Source organism: Halyomorpha halys, unplaced genomic scaffold, assembly GCF_000696795.3.
Source record: "Halyomorpha halys isolate HHAL.00 unplaced genomic scaffold, Hhal_1.1 Scaffold627.1, whole genome shotgun sequence".
NCBI lineage: Eukaryota > Metazoa > Arthropoda > Insecta > Hemiptera > Pentatomidae > Halyomorpha > Halyomorpha halys.
The window spans coordinates 333,520-339,519 of NW_027111080.1; the positions used below are offsets into that span (position 1 = coordinate 333,520).

Sequence of the window (6,000 nt, forward strand, 5' to 3'; positions counted from 1 at the left end):
TATGTTTATTGTTCTATTTCTTTCCTTTATATAGTGAATCCATATAATAAAAAAAATACAAGATAGGGAGATTTGATAGTGGTATTAAATTTAATTAAAATTATTGAATCGATAAATGTTCAGTTAACGATAAATGTTATATTATAAACGTTTAGTCAATGACTTTAATAGTAGCATAAATTATTTTATTTAATCAGTGAAAGAGGATCACAAAGTTTGGTGCGGTGTGCGCATCCTAGACCTTTCAATAAGGTTAGTAAGTGTGGTACAACCTACTTTTAGTTGAAATTAATCCTCACTGGTTTCAAACAGATATTTCCATATTATTCACTGTAGTAATAATTTCCTCCATTAATTTTGAAAATGAGCCTGTGAATTGCCGGATTGACTAACTCAAATTTCAGAAAAGTACTTTTGAATATCATTTCTCATTGCAAAACTTTAATATTTTTATTTTGCAAGTACATGACAGAAACAAAAATATAACAGTTTACTAAAATTTACATTTTGCCCTTTTATTTACATCCTATTATTGACATTACATCCTATATTTGATATTACATTATCAAATACTAAATTGCAATAAAATTAGAAAATATTTTGTGGAGTTGTTCTGTGAACTGAAAAGCATAAAGGTGTATTATTAAATAATTATTTAGACATAATTAGTTTGTATGTTTAATAATTAGACACCGAAAATCCCACTGCTGATTATGTTTCAAGGGTTATCATTCTGTACAACAGAAGTAAGGGTCATCCTTCCAGGAAAATTCATTGTCTTGTACTGATTCGTAAAAATTTATGTTTATTTAGGTTTACATTATTTTATTTATATTTATTTTATTTTATTTATAATTATATTATTTTCTTAATTACTGAAACTAAAATAAGAATTTCATGATACCATCTTATTTGTAAAAAAGGGAGTTACAAAGCGACTAGTTTCTATTGCAAAAATTTTTTTAAACAAAAATGGCCAATATAACGAGAAAAAAAATTTGTTTGGTTTCCAACGGTAGTCTCCAAAAATATAGGTCCGAAAAAAATATTTTTCTCCTTAAGTTATTTATCAAATCTTTTAATGGTTTATAATTACCTTAAAGAATTTTTGAACCGCTGGAATAGTAATATCTGCAGCTCATAGGGTTGGTAAGATTAATGTCCATTGTCAAGTCAGATACATGTGAAAGTTGACGTGAAAGTATCAATCAAATATCATGCCAAACCTGATTGTGCGATAGTCGTCGGGACATACAGTTTACAACACGGTATTGCTTGACTGACTTGTTGATATTGCTGCGACTGTCATAGTAATTGCTACCCCGGCCTTCAGCTTCAGAACTCATTGATTTTTTTGATATCGTATGTTAAATGAATTTTTGTAGAATCCGACACAATCAAAGCTGAAAAATCAAACTCTATTTTCCATTATTATTTTTTTTTTTTTATACTCTACACAATGATAGAAGACCCATAGACATATTTACGTAAAAAACTATATTAAATTAGTCCGCTTGACCATTTCTGTTCAAATTGCTTCATAAGCATTCGCACGGCTCTGACCAATTACGTATTATCTCTTCAAGAATTTCGGCATTAATTATCTATACGCAATTCTTATCTTAGTTACCGTTGAAGAAATTTCTTTCACCCGCTGACTGTGCTGCAGATTAATACGCCAGTGTGTGAACACATTTGCATGATTGTATCATCAATTACTACAGATTATGATCTGCCGAGGAACGAAGAGCTGTTACACACTTGCTGTCTAATTATGCATTCTTGTACGCTTTCATCCTCCCGCTTTTGACTTCTGCAACATGTACGGATGATGAAAACTCTTTTGTTTATTCATAAGCCAATTAATTAAAATTAGAGCAAATCTAAATTCAATCTAATCTGCGTTGAACACGTTATAAAAACACCCGGTCGGGGTCATTGCTATTAGAGAGGATTTGTTGAAAAAATAAAAAAAAAATCTGGTGCGGTGCGTGAGTCAGACAACTTATTACACAACTTCCACTTACCACTCTGGATGACGAAAATTTGAAACAATAAATTTCTATTTTTTTGTTGCAATGGTTTCTGGGGATGCGAATATCAATTTCCTTTCTGCCAAGAATACAGTTTAATTAATGTTTAGTATGGCAAGAAGAACTCGCTCGCAAAGGAACGAGTATTAACAGCCGCAAGAGCAAGGTTATGACTGTTGCCTGAAATGAAGTGAACGCGGGCAATGTAAGAATAGTATGCAATGATGAAGTACTGGAAAAGGTGGACTTCTATACCTACCTTAGAACAATTTTCAATAAATCTGGTAAAATAGACCAAGAAGTGTCCAATAGGAAAAATAATATTTAATACCAGATATGCAATATTATTGTGGGGAAGAGGGATGTAGGTAAGGACATCAAACTCCATATCTTTAAAACAATATATCTTCCAACATTATTTATATGGCAGTGAAAGTTGGTTCACCCAAAACAAGCACTTTAGCAGGATTACGGCTGTTGAAATGTGATTTTTACGGAGAATATTGGACAAAACTAGGAGAGACAGGATAAGGAATGAAAGAATAAGTGAAGAACTTTAGATCCCCTTAATGAAATCAGTGATGAACACCGACAGCTCCAATGGTATGGACACGTCTGTAGAATGAGGGAAGACAGAGTACCAAGAAAATGTATGAAGGCGAGGCCAACGGATAGGAGACCACGAGGCAGACCTAGAAGGAGTTATATGGAACATATCCAACGACTAGGTCTGGAAAGAGGAAAAAAGCTAGCTGAAGATGCTTGCCATGGACCGAGATGTGTGGACCAAGTGGTTAGAGGCTCCTCTACGCTGAAAGGCAATTAAGAAGGATGAGAAAGAAACATATTCTTGCTTAGTTTATATTTATACATTTTTATTATACAATGCAAAATAAATAATTATTTTAAGTTAATAAAATTAAAGTTACCTTAAAGGAAGATTTTTTTTTAAATTCGGAATTTAACCCATGTTTAACTATTTCAATGAGGGGAAAATTTATCCCATATTAAAGATCATTTTGTTTTAAATTAATATACTGAGTTATTCTTAGTTAATAAAATGAGCTATTTTTGAAAAAATGAAAAAAAAAGATGATTAAACGTGATTTAACTGGCCTTTAACTTAAATTTTGATTGGCACTTAACTGGACTTAAGTAAGTCGAATATTAACTAAAGTTAAGTCAGTTATATAGAAAATTTGCATACACCTTCCCTAAAAATGCTAGGCTGTTTACACACCCACATTTTATGTTCAGACGTATGCTTATTAGTACAAACATGTGTACTTTTATCTATAGTGATGCATGTATACGTTCAGTCCTAAGATATACCAGGTATGTTTTCTGCATGGCGTATACACTTACAATTGTAAACATTATAGAATTATATTTATATGATTAGGATATAGGATATATGAGAGAATAGCACTGAATTAATCAAGTAAGTTCTTATACCAACAGACAACAATAAAAAAAAAATCAACATTATTAAACTATCCTCAAAATATAAAATCGTTCCACCAAACCCAATACTGAAGTTTCGTATAGTTCTGTTCCATACAAGTATGGAAAAAAAAAACAGTATTAAACTATTAATTAAATTAATTAAAATAATTCCACCAAACCGTTTACTGCAAAAAAAAGACCTACACAAAAAGACAAATTTGTAAAATTAATTTATTATAAACAACTTTGTTATGGTTCATTTATTTAGCGGGATTCATTTTTTATCTTATAATATTAATCAAGAAGAATAAGGAAATCCCTTTAAAACACATTGAGCCAACATTTTTGTCAAAAATTTAATTTTATATGGATATATTTTATATTTCAATAACGTTTTGGTTAATCAGGTCAAGTTTTTAACAGTTTTTAATTAGATATTTGGACATGAAAATTAGTATACAAAAAGATATCAAAGTCAACTGTTTTCAAATTATCAATAATTTGATAAATGAAGACATACAAATAAGATATAATACAAAAACCAATATAATAAATACGCAATGGTTACCGAGATGAAGTTTTTCAAAAACCCTTTTTTTTCTGAATATTAATAAATCAAAATTTTATGAATACATTTTAGCGAATATCACAAGAAATGTTGCAGCTACGAACATAATTACAAAATTACTTCATCCTGCATTTAGATGTAGTAATTTTTATTTAGTAGTTGGTAATTTGTCAAAGGTAATGAAACGTACAGATCTATATTAGCACACAAATTGAAGCAAGGTAAATGTACTGTTAAAATAGTTTCGTGATTATCCGAGGAGTTTATTTAATAAAATTATAAGTATTACTTATATATTATAATTATCCAATAATAATAATATAAAGTCCTACATTGATTTAAACTTTTTTTTTTTAATTATTTATTTAATGTAATTTACAACTGTACAAAATAATACAATAGGTAAATATGTTGTATATTTCATATACACTTGAAAATCTTGGGAAGGAACCACCCATTGGTGGTACTTCAAACATTAATTTAAATTAGAAGGTCCCGTGACCATCTTCTTTTCAGACACCTCGTAGGATTATCAGGGATTGTTACGGATGAAAGATTAAGAATTAATGGGTTAGGATGGTTAAGGAGTTTGGAATGAAAAGACGCATATCTTTTTTGGGTTAAATCTGCAACGAATGGGATATTAAGGTCTTTGTAAATGAGTTTATTTGTGACGTAATAAGGAGCATCAAGGATTTTACGTAGGATTTTGGATTGTAACGATTGGATGCGGGAAAAATTTGATGGTTTGGTGGAGCCCCAGAGCTCAATTCCATATGTCCAAATTGGTCTGATTATCGTAGTGTATACTAATTTTTTGTAGTGAATGGGAAGTTTAGAGCATTTGTCAAGTAAGTGTTGTAGCAATCGGAATCTACGAGCAGTTTCTTGTCGTTTCAGTCTTGTGTGTGGATTCCAAGTAAGTCTCTTGTCAAGATGGAGTCCTAAGTATCGAATCTGTTCAAGAGGCATTAGTGATGTATTTAGAAAGGATACTGTAGGACAGGAGAGTAGAGGTTTACGACGGAGAGTAAAGGTGGTCTGAAGGGGATTTGTCAGGATTTATTTTGAATCTCCAGTTTTTACACCATTCTTTAATAGATGTTATGTTTGCCTGTAGTGTTTGTGATGCATTAGTTGGGTCGTTGTTTACAGAAAGTATACATGTGTCATCAGCGTATGTTGTTAGGACTGTGTTAGGGTGGGTTGGGATGTCGGCTGTATATACCGTATAAAGAATGGGACCTAAGATACTACCTTGAGGAACACCAGCGGACTGAGAAAAGAGAGATGAGTAGGTTAGTGATTTAAACTAAATTTAAAAATGATATTATTTTCTCTATTCAAAAAAGAAAACAGCATATTAACACATAGGGTATTTAACTAATGAGCACACATAAAACGGCTAAGATAATCAATAAAACCCAATTTATTCATTAAAAAATATATAAATTACCATCTATAATTCATTAATATATTTTTGAATAAATCATTCAAAATATTGGCACACATTTCCGCAAGTAGAGCATGAATTAAGGAAAAGTGGATGGAGAAGCCGACATTTACATATTCAGTAGCCCTGCATATTTATAGGGCAACTACCTCTTTCAAGCTATCAATCTTACGCAGCCGTTAACTTAACAAATTGCAGTTCAGGGCCCTCTCAAATATTGATTGGCAAATACTATGTTTTTTAACATTTAATATTGGGTTTGTCGAACCCAATCAATAAACGATATAAGTTTTTATTCTTCAGAATATACATACGTTTTAAAATCAGGTCTGGTAGGGTTCATTCAGTCAGGTTACAAAATTGGTTAATTATATAGTCAGTAGTTGCAGAATTAGTAGTGGTCTTATACTTTTTTTTTTTTTTGAATTGCAACAGTTTGAAAAATAATCAATTTTTTTGATTAAACAAGTTTTAATTATAATTTTATTGCAAATGATAAT

General features: G+C 30.7%; 1 protein-coding gene across 1 annotated transcript in view; it reads left to right on the forward strand.

Annotated features, from left to right (window-relative positions):
- Positions 1 to 6,000, forward strand: part of Sesn (Sestrin) — a 265,432-nt gene that overhangs the window by 48,054 nt on the left and 211,378 nt on the right. The gene's annotated exons all lie outside the window — the stretch shown is intronic.